The 16,607-nt window shown below is 30.9% G+C and overlaps 1 protein-coding gene across 1 annotated transcript in view; it reads left to right on the forward strand.

Annotated features, from left to right (window-relative positions):
- The first annotated feature begins 10,934 nt into the window (after nt 1-10,934).
- The window catches only part of LOC129229808 (forkhead box protein P1-like), a 475,853-nt gene continuing 470,180 nt past the window's right edge, over nt 10,935-16,607 (forward strand). The window contains 1 exon segment of the mRNA XM_054864184.1: nt 10,935-11,011. The gene's annotated coding sequence lies outside the window, so the exon portion shown is untranslated.

A 16,607-nucleotide genomic window follows, 5' to 3' on the forward strand; every position in this document is an offset into this window, starting at 1 on the left:
AAACATTCGATTTCCGTTTTTATTTATTAATGATAAAGCTTTCGGGTGACCATGCTTCCTTCAAACACCAACCCTGTTTTAAGCAGAAGACAATGGACCAATTATTTGTTCAGAGATGGTGAGAAATGGAATTAATATTTTTTTATGTCTTCTAATTAAATCTAATCTAATCTAATCTATTTTTCTATGTCTTATGTGATTCTATATAATTTCAATGAAAACATTATATTTTTTATCGTAATGAGTAGTTAGTCTGCGTATTTACGGTAGACGAACATCCTAAATATTTTTTTCTTCAATATTCATTGCACCTTTCTAAAACTGAAAATGGTTATTTAATAACACATAAGTAACACATTTGGACTATATCTTTGAAAGAATTGTTTCAGATGTTTTATTTAGTAAAAAGCCATTTTTTTTCCATCAAAACTAACGTTTTCTTAATACTTCCAGTGCATTCACTTTTTAATAAAATTTTTCCAAAATCTGTGTCTATTTCTTTATTAGATACCAGAGAATAAAATGAAACTCCAATTTGATAATAATTAACTAAAAACAGGTTTAATGGGTAAATTTTTGAAATTATTTCCCGAAAAACGTGGTTTTTGCTCCCTAACTTAAATTGAACATAATTTCGGAACCACATATAGCAGATACATTAGCGGTTTGTATCAAAGTGATATATTAAATTACCATTTTTGAAAAGCTTCTCATGCATAAATTATATATATATATATATATATATATATATATATATATATATATATATATATATATATATATATATATATATATATATATATATATATATATATTGCTAAAACTGTTGGCGTAAGTAAAAATTTTAAAAACGTGGTTATGAAAAAAATCAAGAAAGAAAAAAATATTTCAATCAATGCTTTTGAATTCATTAAATTTTCTCTTGTTTTGTCAATAATTTATCATTTTTTTTCTTTTTTTTTTGGGGGGGGGGGGATTTATATAAAAAAATGTTGCGACTCTCTAATGTTCCCCAAGGTTATACTGAACCTTTAAATGACTCAAAAAAAAAAAAAAAAAAACATTCTAAAATTTTTGATCGACTTACTGAAAAAAAGTGATGTAAAGGCAAGGACTGATATGAGTGACTGATGCTCCTACTAGAAGACAATTTTGGCTGAAGATTCTATCAGCAACATTGAAACTGACTTGTGTCAATGTCACTCCCACCTGAATAGTAGTTTCAGTTAATGGACAATTTTCGTGTATATATAGTGGACAATATGTTTATATTTTGATACATATATTGATACATTCAATAAAAATAATTTAAAGGAACTCAAATCTAAGCTTAAGTCAATTCGTACAAAAAATCACTTATGTCACTGTAATTTTAACCCATTCATTAATTATTTTAGATAAATCTTTATCTTAATATAAGTGCTTTCGATCCATGACAACATGACAAATATATTTAAAAAAAATGATTTTCCTCCAGAACATTAAATTTACAAATTGAAAGCATTAAGAAATTTATTACCAGTTGTCACTAAAATATCAAATGTATTTGAAGATTCAACATAGATTATCGATCTGAAATGTTTGAGGAAAACGACAAGCATTTCTCTTTGAATTCTTACAAGATTGTGTCTTAATTTGTACCATTTTGATGTATTTATGTTGTTAAAAGCATTTTTGTTATCACAAATCAGTAGACAAATATTGCTCGAGGAAAAACTTCTGCAAGCATTGTTAAATAATGTTAAATTATTTTCCTTGAAATCTATTCATGTAAAAGACAGGGAGAGAGACCTATAAGTTTGCTTGATTGTACTGCCAAGAACCTGTTTGGAAAAAAAATCCTACTTCTCTGTGGCCTCCTAAAAGAAGCAACTATTGCTGAAATCCATGCATGGCCGGGGCATTTTTACGAATATATTTACACTTCATTTCCAAAATTTAAAATTTTCCTTTTAATTTACATATATTTAAACATAAAGAATCATTAAGTATCATGATATGAAGAATTATCTTTCGGAAAAAACAATTTTGCGCTTAAAAATTGATTTATACGTGTTACGGCCACGGCTGTACGTTCACATTTGAACATTCAAAAGGTTGAATTAAAAAAAAAAATCAAATGTAATAATTTAAAAATCTAATTGCTTTAATACTCACTTTCCACAAAGGCTTACTTTTTATTTATGACACTAAATTTGAAATTTAGTTTCATTAGGTTTATAGCCCTATTCCGATTTACAATGTATGAAATACATGTGTTTTGGTGCTAAAAATATCTCCGCATACATGTAGTATTTTTTGTACACATTTAGCTTTTGTCGGATGTCCTTTCATCCATAAGCCCATTACTTTTTGCATTGAAAAAGGCGTTCCCTGTAACACCGAAACACGTGTCTGCTGTAATGGGCAATTTGTGCTTTTTTTGACGTTGTTTTTTCTTACTTTAGATTTATACATTGTACATGCATTCTTTCAGTTTGTGTAAAAGCTACGGGGCAATTAACCTGACCCAATTCCTTATTCTGGCACACGTATGGATGACACTCTGAATTCAAGGTGTGAAGCCTGTCCCATAAAAATCGTCCATGAAGGCTTCCTCTCTCCCTTCTCTTCAAGAGCCTTCTTATATATATTAATATTATAAAAAGAGAGAGAGGACTTTTGTGTGTTTATATTTTCGAGGTAATTTCCGGAATCATTGCAACTATTTGAAAAATTCTTTCAGTGCAGGAAAAGTGCATTCGCGCTGAGTGACATAGGCTATAAATTATGTATATATGTATTTATACTAAGTTTTTAAACTAATAGTTTATCTTCGCTACCAGTTTATGTTTCTTATGATTTTGTTCTTGTGTACGTAAATACCATAACCGATGGTCTCTCATTCTCAAAGACAGAATGCGTGAAGGCTCTCACCGAATTAAATGATGGGAGATGGAGATAAGTGAGGGAAAAAAATTCACTGTCAGCCTTAGAACCGCCAAACGCTTTGCATGTATTTTAGGCTGCAGAAGATAGGGTATATAGGATTCTACTAGCCCTGGTCATTGAAAATCATTATTTAGAGTCACTGAATATTTATGCTTAAAAATTTATTTAAAATTTATTTAAATGAAATTTAACCAAGATTCGCTTTGGGCGAATTATTTTTCAAATTCAAGTAGTGCAAACAGATGATAACAATCTGTGTTTCTCAAACTTGTCATTTTGTATGCATTTCGGGCTATCCTTTAATGATTTTTATTCATGCTAAAATCGAAATGAGAACATCTGTTAATGAGTTCACTTAAGTACATTTTAATTCTCAACTGAAAGAGTAATTGCACATAGTTACCGTCCATTCAAAGTTAAGAGTTAAAATGACAACGAACAAAAGGCATTGGGTAGAAAAAAATTTAACAAAGCAGGTGAAGAAATAAATAAAAGTAATTTGTTGAAATATTCTCCATGATGAGTATATTTAAGCATGTAAAAACGATGTAATTATTTAACACAGTTCACAAATATCCTATCAGAAAGAAATTGTTTTAAAAAATAATAATGGAGGCATGTAAAATGCAAGTTTTCAGAACAAAACAAATATGAGTGGTTGAAAGGCACTCCGGAATTGAGAAAGACACACCTCTAATTGAAGAATATACAATTTTCATCCTAACAGCGAATCGGAATTAAGTCACATAAGATGTCATTTGTAACATTTTCATGGTCCTGATCATGGACTTGGTCTGATAGACGACGGCAAACCTTGAGAGAAAAAAAAAACATTAGTTGATACGTGTAACTTTCTGACTTGGCTCCTAAACTCAGAGATTTTTTTTAACTATTTTAACTTTTATTTCAGCTTTTAGATCCTATTGCTTTATGGCACACATTTAAAAAATATCTCTATGACGACATATTTCAAGGAGAGCGTCAGCAGAAATTCTTTGATTGTCGTTCAATGTCAAGCGACATAAAAATAAAAGGCTAAATTTTTTAATTAAAGGGAAACTCAATAGGGGACTTTTGTTTAGGGGACCACCTATGTAGAGAACAATTCCATTGAAACATGATTGGTACATGAAATCCAGTTTAACACAAATTAATGTTGATCGGCATACCCGGTGAACTGGAAAAAAATAACAAATTCAACACTATCAAAAAAATAATCAACATGCTTTTGCGAAGTTTTTTATATGGAAATGCCGAGACTTTACTAAGAGACATAAAAACTGACCATTCCACATTTCAACTACTTTGTATTTCTCTCCCAGAAAGTCTCAGTATGTTCAACAAGAAAAAACGGGAAATTGGGAGAACTTCTTCAATAGTGTGTCTCATAATGTAGGACGAATGTTCGATGTGCCACCGCTCTGCTGTGGAAGGCGTAGATCGAACCCTAAAAGGCCAAAAAGGTTCAGACAAAGATATGAGAGCTGTCAAATTCCCTTCGTATACAACGGTGATTTTCAGCAAACTCTTTCTGTGGTACTCTTGAGGAACCCGTGCAGATATATTCCGAGCCTTATTAAAGTCGTCTCCTTGTAGGAGCCCTTTGCAATCTCTGTATCTTAAAAACAACTATAGAGTTCGTTTAAGAGATGGTGGTAAGCATTACTAGAATCTTTTATTACAAGTAAGTACAGTCATCCCTCGTTTATCGCGGTTAATTCGTTCCAGACTTTTCCGCGATAACTGATTTCCGCGAAATAGGATTCTGTACATATTTTTATAATTAGAGCCCATAAAACTTACTTACGGCAATTTAAAATAGGTTTTTATCATAGTTAGAGCCCTTTAGACATGAAACAGCACCCTTAGTCACCATTACATTTGTATTACTTAATGTATTGCACAAAATATGAGAAAATTAGATATGTTAGATGTAATCGATGTCAGATTGTTAATGATTGGGAAATAAACTACACACACACGTAGTTCCTGCACACTACTACTAATCTGTGAAAAACCCTCAACTTGTTCGATGATAAATCAATTGCCCGTCAGTGACCGTAGGTACCCCCGTTCTTCCTCTACATTTACGTATACAACTTAAAAAGCTAGTACATTGCTGAGTACCATTTACAGATGTATTTATCCCCTAGTAATAATACAGTGATTTATTCTTTCCAGTTGGTGCTTAACGGTTAAAATGAGATTGCGATTCCCTACTTTTTTCGGCGATTTTATACCTCCACTCCCTCAACTAGTACATTTAACCCCTCAGACCTTACTTAAAAGCTTACATTACTTAAAAGACATATACTTTGTTATTCTTTTGTAGAAAAAAGTTAACACGAGCGCATTAAAAAGGCTAATTACTATATTTGAAAAAAAAAAAAACATAGAAAAAACCGCGATGTAGTGAAGCCGCGAAAGTCGAAGCGCGAAGTAGCGAGGGACGACTGTAAAGGGAAAATACCTAGAAAAATATATCTTATCCGAAAAGATGAGTTGGGAAATTCTCTGTAAATGATACAATTCTCAATGTTTCTTTTCATACTAAACTTGTCAAAGAAATTTTATGTGAATGTGCGAGAGGGCTATAGTTTTTGCTAGCAACGCTGTGTATCATCCATATGTATTCCTTAATTCCCTTCACTCCTCAGGACTTCTCTTCATGCTTTTAAAAACAATAAATTTTCGCGTAACTTTAATTTGTCTTATCAATGCAGTGGAATTTGATTCCAGTTAAATCCACTACGGAATAATGATTTACTGTATTGTTCTTACAGCACCAGCAGCAGATCAGTTGGTTCATTTTCTTTGCTTCCCAATGAACCCTGTATGTTGCCTTTTGCAATTTAAGTGATTTCAATTTCCATTGAAATTTTTTTATGCCATTACCATCATCAAACCTGAAGTTCAAATGTACACTCTACAATATGTAAAACAATGTTACATACGGGAAGATTGTATTGTTCAGTGAGAATTATATATTAGTCACTCTTAATAAGGAAATTTGCTAAATCAAGTTGTTTCAAAACTCATAAAAAAATATTGCTTACTATTAATTTCAAATTAAAAAGCACCTTTGGGATATTTATTTAAGGTACATGTATAAAATGTATTTAAGGTAGATAATTTTTTAACCCGAACTAGGTCGGGACGGGCCGCTAGTTAGTAAATATAAAACGGCCGTTCCACATGCAACTTTCCTTGTCTTGAAGTGATTTGAAATCTGTAACAACGTTTCTGATATGTTTTTTTAAAAAATTCAGTTGTACACTAGACCAGGAGCTGACTGAGAAACAAACTGGTTATGAGGTTCATTGAAAATTTTTGCGTGAGTTGAAATACTCCTATAACATATCAGTTACCGCTCCTGCTGAGCAGTCCAGGCACATCATTTGGAGGGGGGGGGGTCAGTTGCTCCCTCCTTCCCTGATTTTGGAAAATGAATTTTGATTGAGGGTATGTCCCTCACCATTCCCCCCCCCCCCACGCGTCCTGGAAAAATTAGAAATGTCTGGGCTCGTCGATTCAAACTTTTCACGGGGAGGGGCGGGTCAAAATTAATTTTAATAATACCTATTACAGCTACGGCTATCTATCTCTTGAAGGGGGTCAGGTAATATGTTTTTTAAAAACATTGTGTCCCCCTTAAAATGTTGTGAAGTACTCCTTCAAACACGGCAAATAAGATGAATATCTCTCTAAAATAACCTCTGAAATTTCAATGAACCTAATCACATAATAATTGTTTTGCAATATATATGTTTATTCATCTATGTAATAAAATAATTGTACAGGCATTACATTATTTTCATGGCAGGAATGTCCAGTTTTGAGCAGAATAAAAGGCTAAATATCTTTAAGAAATCTAATTTCAAATCTGAAGAATTCTTCAGAAACTCTGTAGAATATCTGCAGACTGCCCGGTCTCTTAACCGCTCAGACAGACTGGGCGATAACTGATCGGCTATATGAGTGCTCTCTTATCCTGCAAAAATGTTTATTGTAGAGAAAAGTGGGGCAAAGTGAAATGGTTAAATGTTTATTCTTTTTCTTGCACCACTTATCTGAAAATATTTTATTTATGCAGTAAGTCAGGAAAAAGTTATCTCTAAAGATGAAAGCATGTGGTAATACGAGCAATTTTGAAAAAATTGGCACTCAACTCATATTATAATATTTTATTGTGCATCAAGAATCATTTTTGTTATTATGAAATGACAAGGTTTTTCTCATTAACGTTTTATATTAATTAGGACCTCTTAATATTCGAAGTTGTATTTATTTATTTAGTATTAAGCTTATTTTTATTTTAAATGTTTTGTATAGTTAATCCATTCCTTGCTAGGCAAAGTGAGTGCGATATAATGAAATAATTCATTTTGTTTACTTATTGTATAATGTATTTAGTCAATAGTATTATATATTCATGCGTTAATTAATTCATTTTTATTTCTTAATTTAATAATTTACTTATTTGTGCTTTCATTCACTTATTTTTTTATTCATTACTTTATTCAATCATTTACTTTTTCTCCTTAACAAATAAATCAACGTATTAAGTTGTGTATTTAGTTATTTATTATATATTCATTTTTCCATTCATCTTTTTATTTACTCATTCATTTGATCAAAATTATTATTAATATTTAGACAGAAAATATTTCATTTGTAAAGTATGTTATTTACATGAAAAAAAAAGTGAACTTTTGCACTTTTTTTTTAAAATAAAATTATACTGCCAAAAGTTTTTAAAAAACTGTTTCAATGAAAATTTTATTACAGCCGTGTCCGCTTTTTGAACTTTTGGATTAAAGAATATCCCACTTTATATAATGAATTTTTCAATGTACGAAACAGTTATAATTTGCAATTTTGATTCCGGGTAATGGAATAGCTTGATTTTCAATGATTTTTTTAGCGGCATATTGGCTATTCATTAAGTGAGCTCGACAGTAAAAAAGACATTGTTCTTTCTTTATCTACCGTAATTTTCAAGTAAAATTTCTAATTTGTTACACTTTGAAAAATGTAAGTTATCTTATTATTTCACTATACCTCATCATAAGTAAGTGATGTGATAAAGTTTTGAAAAGGTAAACGAAATTAATTATTTCACTTTGCCCCCATATGCACTTGACTAATTGTACAAAGCATTTTATATGCAAATAAGCTTAATATTGAATAAATAAATCCTGCACTAATGTTAAATACTGCACCATGTTAGTAAGTGTCGGCTAGTATTTAAAATCCTAATAACAAAACAATGTGTCGTTTTATAATAACAAAATAAATTTTTGAGTGACAACAAAATATTTCAATATAAGAATCTTTCTTAAAAAATTACTTGTATTATCATATTCTTTGATTTTCAGAGGTAACCTTTTCTTTACTAGAATGTACAACATGTGTTGTTGCATAGTTATTATTGCAAGTATTGCGAGATAGGTGGTGCTGAAAGCAGAGTGAATATTTTACCATTTCCCTTTTCCCCACATTTCTCTGTATAGAATTGCAATAGAAAAAAAAACTTTGTTGAGTTTTTTACAAATTTGTCTCTGATTTCGGTCTTATAAGACACCGAATACAACACCTCTTTTATAAGTGTAAAGAAGTATAAACAGATAAAAGTATTTCTGTACTTTTTTGATCCGCTTTCTCACACGCTGTTTTCCATCATAACATAAAATTGTAACAGAAACAAAATCATAGAAAAGCAAATGCTTATTATTTACTCAATTCTTCCAACAAAGATGTTTACAAATCTGTCTCCGATCTCGTCCCATTTAAGACACCGAATACAAAATTTATCTTCTTAATGTAAACAAAGATAAAAAATAAAAAATATATTTGTACTATCTTTTATCTGCTTACTCAGGTAATATTTCAAATTGCATATAGAATTTAAATAGAAAAGAAAATCATTGTTAAGCAAAGTATATGCTTATTATTAACATAGTTCTTCCAGCGAAGATATTTACAATTTTGTCTCCAATCTCAATCCTTTTTAAGACACCGAATACTACACTTTTTTATTATTAATGTAAAAAATATAAACTATTAAAAGTATTTGTGTACTCCGCTTTCTTGCACGCTGTTTTAAATCGGAACATAAAATTGTAACAGAAAGAAAATTATCGTTCAAAAAACATATGCTTATTATATTTACTTAATTCTTCCATTTCTAGTTATTAAGTTATTTATTATACCATTCATTTATCCATTCATCTTTTTATTTACTCAATCATTTGATCAAAATTATTTTTAATAATCAGGCAGAAATTTTTTTTCGAAAAATATGTTATTTACATGAAAAAAAGTGAACGTTTCCACTTTTTTTTTAAATAAAATTTTAGTACGAAAAATAAAAAAAAAAAGAAATTTTTCAATGAAAATTTTATTACAGTCGAGTCCGCTTTTTGGAATTTTGGATTAAAAAATATCCCACTTTATATAATGAATTTTCAATGTACCAAATCGTTGTAATTTGCAATTTTGATTCCGGGTAATGGAACAGCTTGATCTTTAATGATTTTTTAGTGGCATATTGGCTATTCCATTAAGTGAGCTCGACAGTAAAAAAGACATTGTTCTTTCTTTATGTACCGTAATTTTCAAGTAAAATTTCCAGTTTGTTATACTTTGAAAAAATGTAAGTTATCTTATTATTTCACTTTATCTCACATTTCCCGACCTTATATGCCCCCTCCCCTTTTTTTGTAGCCAACAGCTCTTGATCTTTACGTGAAGCGCGTGAGTGATTTGTGGACAGTCCTGTTTTCATTTGCGGACCTTGGGTATGCAAATCTAACGCTTTACTACTAAGCTAAAAATAATTTCAAGTCTCCAAACCTAACTATAAAATTTTATAGAACTAACTATAAAATTACTATAAAACTAACTATAAAATTATTATAAAACTAACTTTAAAAGTATTATAAAACTAACAATAAAATTTTTGTAAAACTAACGATAACATTGTTATAAATCTTCCGTGAAATTATTACTTATTCATTCTTGTTAAACAGGTCCGAATTTAAGTTTTCAGGGTTTTTTTTTTTTTTTTTTGTAGTTTTAACGTGTTTTTGAAAAAACAAATAAAAATCTTGCATTTTCGATACCTGAAAATGTTTTCGAAAACGAACATATAATATAAATATTTATAGAATGAGAAGTATTTCACTGTGTAACATATTTCCTATACATCCTTCAACACAGTAAATAGTAATTTTAATGATCAAGTGAAAATGTTTAAACAAGATAGTTTTCGTTTCCGTAGCATCTCGTTGCTCAGAAATACATTCTTTCTTTTTCCTACCAATATGAGTGGCATCTTAAAAATAAGAAATTCGAAAGGAGTATTAAGAGCGAAGAGAAAGAAATCCTCTCGGCGAGGAGAGTGGAAAAAATAATAACAAATAAAAATCAACATCGCATCAATGCAACCGCAAAACCGGTGGTCATCTCTTCAAGTCTACTCTTTAAAATGGCTGCCACAACAAAACAAAACAAAGTCGCAGCGCGATCTGTTAAAAAGTTTTATCTTTTCAGCAAGAGAGAGACAGAAATAAAAGGAAAAGAAAAGAATAGATAAAAAATAAAAAGAAATAAAGAGTTAGTCTGAGAGAGCGAGAGAGAGAAAGAGAGAGAGCCATGGACGTGTGACCTTGTATCATCCTAGGCAAGGGATCTAAATTTGTCTCTCATTCTCTGTTTACCCAGCAGGTGCGCGTGACGTCACATGTGCTGGGCAAATCGCAGCCATGAATAACAACGAATCCGTCCGCGCCGAAAAAGTAGTCCGTCGTTGAAAAATCGCCGATTTAATCGATTTAAAAGCAAAAACTAATGAAAAAGTTAGTTCGGAAGATAATCGAAGGCATTTGCGTGTATTTTTTGGAAGTTTTAATGTCATGAATGGGATTGTGGCGCGGATGAATATATTTTTATTTACACGCCGGTTTCATCGCACGCGAAAGCCAGCTCTCGGCCGAATGTGTTGGGAGATAGGGTGAGTTGTTCGCCTTAGCCGCCTATCTGTTAATTTTCCCTGCATTGCTCCTGTACGAAATAGAAGGTGAGTTTCTTATGAAAATTTTTCGATTTAACCGGCGGACGTTCGAATGTCATGGTTCGGAAATGTCGTCTGCCAGCCAGTATCGAACGTGCGGTAGCTGGTGACAAAAGTAACGGTCGGTGGTCGCTTAACGGCAGTTACCGTGACTTGCCGGCGTTTTAATCTTGCGCTCCCACAATGATGCATTTATAATTAATCTTACATAATAAGACGAGAGTCTTTCTCAGAGCAATAGGTTGAACGCGAGCTTCAAATCAAATGTTTTTCTACCTCCCCCCACATGTGTTTCTTCTATCTCTGATTCATTCTATTACATTACAATCATTCTTTTTTTTTTCCTGTGATTCGCCAGCATTGATTTTGTTTCGTAACTTTGATTTTTCTTGTAATGTCACCAGACCCATGTTTATTTTGTGGTGAATTTTTCTTTTCGGTCTCACGAAAAAAAATTTGCCGTGCGGCAAGTAGAAGGAATACCGGCAGGAAGCGGCAGTTTTTCGGCATGACTGAGAACGTTTCCGCCGTCAACTCATCAGCTGCCAAAGAGGAAATTTCGCGCCTCTTTTACTTTTCTTAACTCTTATTTTACAAACTCAACAACTAAAATAGATTTTCAGGAACATACTTTTTTTATTTGTTTTAAACATATTTTGTTTTCTTTTAAAATCATTTAATAAAAATTAAAAACAATAAAATAACATTTATTAAAATATTTTTCCTTTTTTTTCCTGGAGATTTTTATGATAAATATTCGTGTTTTTCAATGTTTATTCTTTCCACATTTTAATATGCTTAAACAACAAAATGTTTTAAAACATTTTTTGTTTTGTTATTCATTTCGCTTAAACTTTGGACGTCTATAATTGACTTTTTGATATTTCAATAAGAAATGGTATGATTGTTGAATATATAAGATATAAAGAACAAGTTCCCAAACGTTTCTGAATGTTTAAAAGAATAAATCTTCTGTGTTCGTTAAATTTGTCTTCTTCAGAACTCGTGAAAAGAAAAAAAAAAAGTAACCATTTTTGTAATGCAGAGAAGAGCACAAAATATTTTTACCACTTCATGTGGTGGTGTAATAGATAATGTTTTCACCACTATCATCTAATAATGTAGCTTATGCGAAACTTTATTTACATCTTTGTTAAGAAAATGAAGAATACTCCGCATAAAAAGCAGCGAAATTGAAATAGAAGCTATACATTATTGTGCTATAGTTTAGCAAACCTTATTTTTTTTATTTTTTTTCCGCAATTTTCTTTTGTCAATACTTCCATAGTTAATTCAATATTTCCCAAGCATTGACATTTTCTACGAAAATTAAATTAATTTCAATTAAAAAAATATTTTTTAAAATTTTGTCAAAATAATTATTAATAAACAAAAAAGCATAATTTTTTTTTATTCTTTTCGTTTTTGAACGTAAATAAAATACTTTTAAAGGAGTAGTATTGCAACACAAGAAATTAACTTACAGAAATACAGAAATGATGATACTATCATTTTTCATCAAGCATGTTGCAGCATTAACAGGGGTGCCCAACTTGGAGTTATGGAGGGGGGTCATAGTCGAGAGTGCACAATTAAAATTTTTGACAGGGGTGAGGGGTATTTTTTCTTCCTTTGGGGGCCAGGACGTTCTTACTCATGGAAGGTCTTCGTGGTATTTGGGAGGGGGGAGGACGCTTTAAATTTGGGGCGATGGGCACTCTTGGCATTTAATATTACTGTTGAAATCATATATATTATCAGTCTGTAAAAAAACTAACGGACAAGCTGGCCGTAATGTTACTTTTTAGTATAACTTTAAGTCTTTAATGAATTAGTTAAATTGTTCCTTTGAAAATTGCATTTATTCATCTGCAGAATTTTTTGCGAAGATTTTTGAAAAATTCTATGACCTTCTTAGTTTTGAGTTAAAAACATAATTTTAAATTTAAAAAACGCATTAATATCTGCTAAAATATTTCGTTTTATTTCTTAAAATAATTCTTTGTGGAGATTTTGTGCTACTGAGTCAATAATAGTAGTAATTTGTGGTCTTATACGAAAAAATGTTTATTATGATTTATTTTATCAGGGATTAATTACAGTGAATTATATTTCAAAGATTTTCCAATTTGCAACGAGCGCAGTGTTAAGCCAGTTCTCATTTGGAACAAATGGCTCTTAAAAGAAATATCGAATGGAAGTTCTTTAATTTTGAGCCATTTTTAAAAATAAGCATGGTTAAAAAATGTACTACAAATAAAATTATTTGAAATGGGACATTTTTACAAGTGTTCCTTTACACGACAAAAGGTATCCCCTTACACGAAGAAATATAGCATTCTCTAAAAGAAGGATTATTCCACAGATTTATAGTTTAAAAAGCAGAACATTAGATTATCCTTCGTTACTCAATCAAGTGGAAACAACTGTATCTGTTTGTAGGAGAAAGTATACTTTTCTACATCTTACCCCACCTTTTGGCGATGCGCTTTCGGTTGGAGAAAGTATACTGATGGTGAAATGTAAGAGAAATCTTTCCTACTTTTAACGAATCTGCTTTCCTTTGATGGATAACCGTTCTTTACCTTCGTGATCCTTTTTTTCACTTTTACTGATTTAGGAAGTGTTAAGATTATGTTGTGCTTATTTTTTGGGAAAATGAGTCTTGTACTTAAAAATGGTTCTTAAAAGAAAAATTCAATGGAGCTTCTTAAATTTTGAGCCATTTTTTAAAGGGTTAAAAACGTACTAACAAATACAGCTCTTTGCAATAGGATATTCTTACAGGTATTCCTTCACACTTCAACAAGTATTCCTTTTCATGAAGAAATATAACATTCTCTAAAATAAAAATTATTCCACAAATTCATTGTCCAAAAAGCAAAACATCAGATTATCCGTTACCCAATCAAGAGGAAACAATTTTCTCTACCTTACCCTACATTTTACCGATTCGCCTTCGGTTGGAGAAAGTATACTGATGGTGAAATGTAAGAGAAATCTTTTCTACTTTTACCGCATCTGCTTTGCCTTGATGGATAACTATTTTCCTTCGTGATCCTTTCCCACGCTTGCTGAATTAGGAAGAGTTAAGTTTAAGTAGTGCTTATTTTTGGGACAAAGAGAAATCCGATTGAATTTCTTTCATTTTGAGCCTTTTTTTAAAAGAAAAAAGGGTTAAAAAACGTATTAATAAGCACAACGCTGTGCAAAAAGATATTCTTACAGGTATTCCTTCACAAGGAAACAAGTATTCCCTTACACGAAGGAATATAACTAATTTTTCTGTAAAGAAAAAGTATTCCACATATTTATAGTCCAAAAAGCATAACATTAGATTATCCGTCACCCAATCAATTGGAAACAAATGTATCTGTTTGTAGGAGAAAGTATACTTTTCTCCACCTTACCCCAGCTTTTAGCGATGCGCCTTAGGTTGGAGAAAGTATACTGATGGTGAAATGTAGGAGAAATCTTTCCTACTTTTAACGAATCTGCTTTCCCTTGATGGATAACTGTTTCCCTACGTGATCCTTTCGCCACTCTTGCTGAATTAGGAAGAGTTAAGATTCAGTTGTGCTTACTTTTGGAACAAAGAAAAATCCAATAAAATTCCTTTAATTTTGAGACATTTTTTTTTTTTAAGGAAAAGAGGGTTAGAAATGCATTAATAAATACAACGCTGTGTAATAGGGTATTCTTACAGGTATTTCTTCACACGACAACAAGCATTCTCTTATACGAAGGAATATAACAAATTGTTCTCTAAAAGAAAAATGTTCCACAGTTTTATAGCCCAAAAAGCAGAGTAATAAATTTTCCCTAACCCAATTCAGTAGATACAACTGTATCTGTTTATAAGACTAAGTTAACTGATTGTGAAATGCAAGAGAAATCTTTTCTACTTTTCCGAATCTTTTTTCCCCTTGATGGATAGTTGTTCCCCTTCGGTGATCCTTTCGCCGCTTTTTCCGAATTAGGAACAGTTAAGATTCAGTTGTGCTCATATTTTGAAACGTATGGCTCTGGTACTTGAAAGAAAAATCCAATGGAATTTCTATAATTTTGAATCAGTTTTTGAAAGAAGCATTTTTAAAATATGTGTAAATAAACTAAACGATTTGCCACAGCATATTCCAGGGGGAGGGGGAATGGTTTGTAATACTGATTTGTCCGCTCTACACGAAGATTACTGTACTACATATATCATGTTCGTTAAACAAGCTTCCATTGTACAAATTGTTTTATTGCATAAATGTTTATTAGAAACATTAAATATATTTAATCAAGCGGCATTAGTTTATCAATGTACGCTTGAAGAACTACGTAAAAAGTGTGTTAATTTTTTTGAAAGATTAAAAGACTTTTAATTGCTTTGAATTAGGACAGCGTGATTTAAAAAAATATAATGAGATCTAGGGATTAAATTTTGACACTTATGTCTCGTTAGTTATTGGCGTATGTTTACATTTTTTTTTTTTGAGTTTTTAATCTTTATTTTTTGATTATTATATTTTTTCTCTTGCTTTCGATTCATGCGCATGCTAATACTATGCCTTCATGTTAGCTAGTTTATTGCATTTACATTTTTCTTTTTGCTTTTGCAATTTGAAATTATCAAAGAAATTATGCGGAGTTTTAATATTTTTTTTGAGCAGGAAACGGAATTATTCGTTAAAAAGTTTTTATTTTTCGCTATTTATTTCCCGCCAGAAACTACGCCTTTATCAATTAAAAAATTTCACTGTCAATATACGAATATACGATTTATTAAAAAATTAAAAGCATGATCTTAGTAAGATTTCATGTTTTTGAAACGCACTCAGACTACAGAACAATTCATATATCTCTTTAAAAAAAATTTTTCCCCTTTCTCTTTGGAATATTTGTTTCATATAAATATTCTATATCTTCAGAAATATATATATTTTTTGCAATGATATTTTTTTTTAATTTCCCTAGGATTCTGTTTAGGGTTTTGTCAGAAATATTCACATAGGTCATCAATTCATAATCGTATCTCATTCATAAACGAAACATGATTCATTGCCGAAACAATTAGCATTTTAAAACATCTTCATGAAATTTCGTATTTTTAAAACCCTTTCCCGAAGTTTATATCAAAACTATACCACAGAATAATGACATAACTCCGTTACATTATCCGTTACATATACATTATCCATACATTTTTTACATTACATACTCTTCAGAAAGCTTTTTCTGTCCAGAAAACTGTTTTTACTAGAAAGATTCTATGATAGCTTGAAAAATGAAAAGTTATCGTATTTTTGTTTTATACTTTTGCTCAGGTTTGAGTTCAATGCAAAAACAATAATAATCTATAACTCGTTTCATCATAAAAGCTCTTTTCATTTATTAAAATCGAATGAAAAAGATGAATAAATGTATAATAAGTTGAGGCAGTGAGAAGCAAAGGGAAATAACTAATTCACTAGTTTCAAGTTTCGAGTAAGTCGCGTTCTAACTTCAAGCTGTATATAGGTTTCCATTGATCAGGTTTTCTAACTCATGCTGCATGAAAGAACGTATCAGGGCTAATATTACTACTTCTTGCCCCAAAACTGAGGAGAGTCTTCCA

Source organism: Uloborus diversus, chromosome 9, assembly GCF_026930045.1.
Source record: "Uloborus diversus isolate 005 chromosome 9, Udiv.v.3.1, whole genome shotgun sequence".
Classification (NCBI taxonomy): Eukaryota; Metazoa; Arthropoda; class Arachnida; order Araneae; family Uloboridae; genus Uloborus; species Uloborus diversus.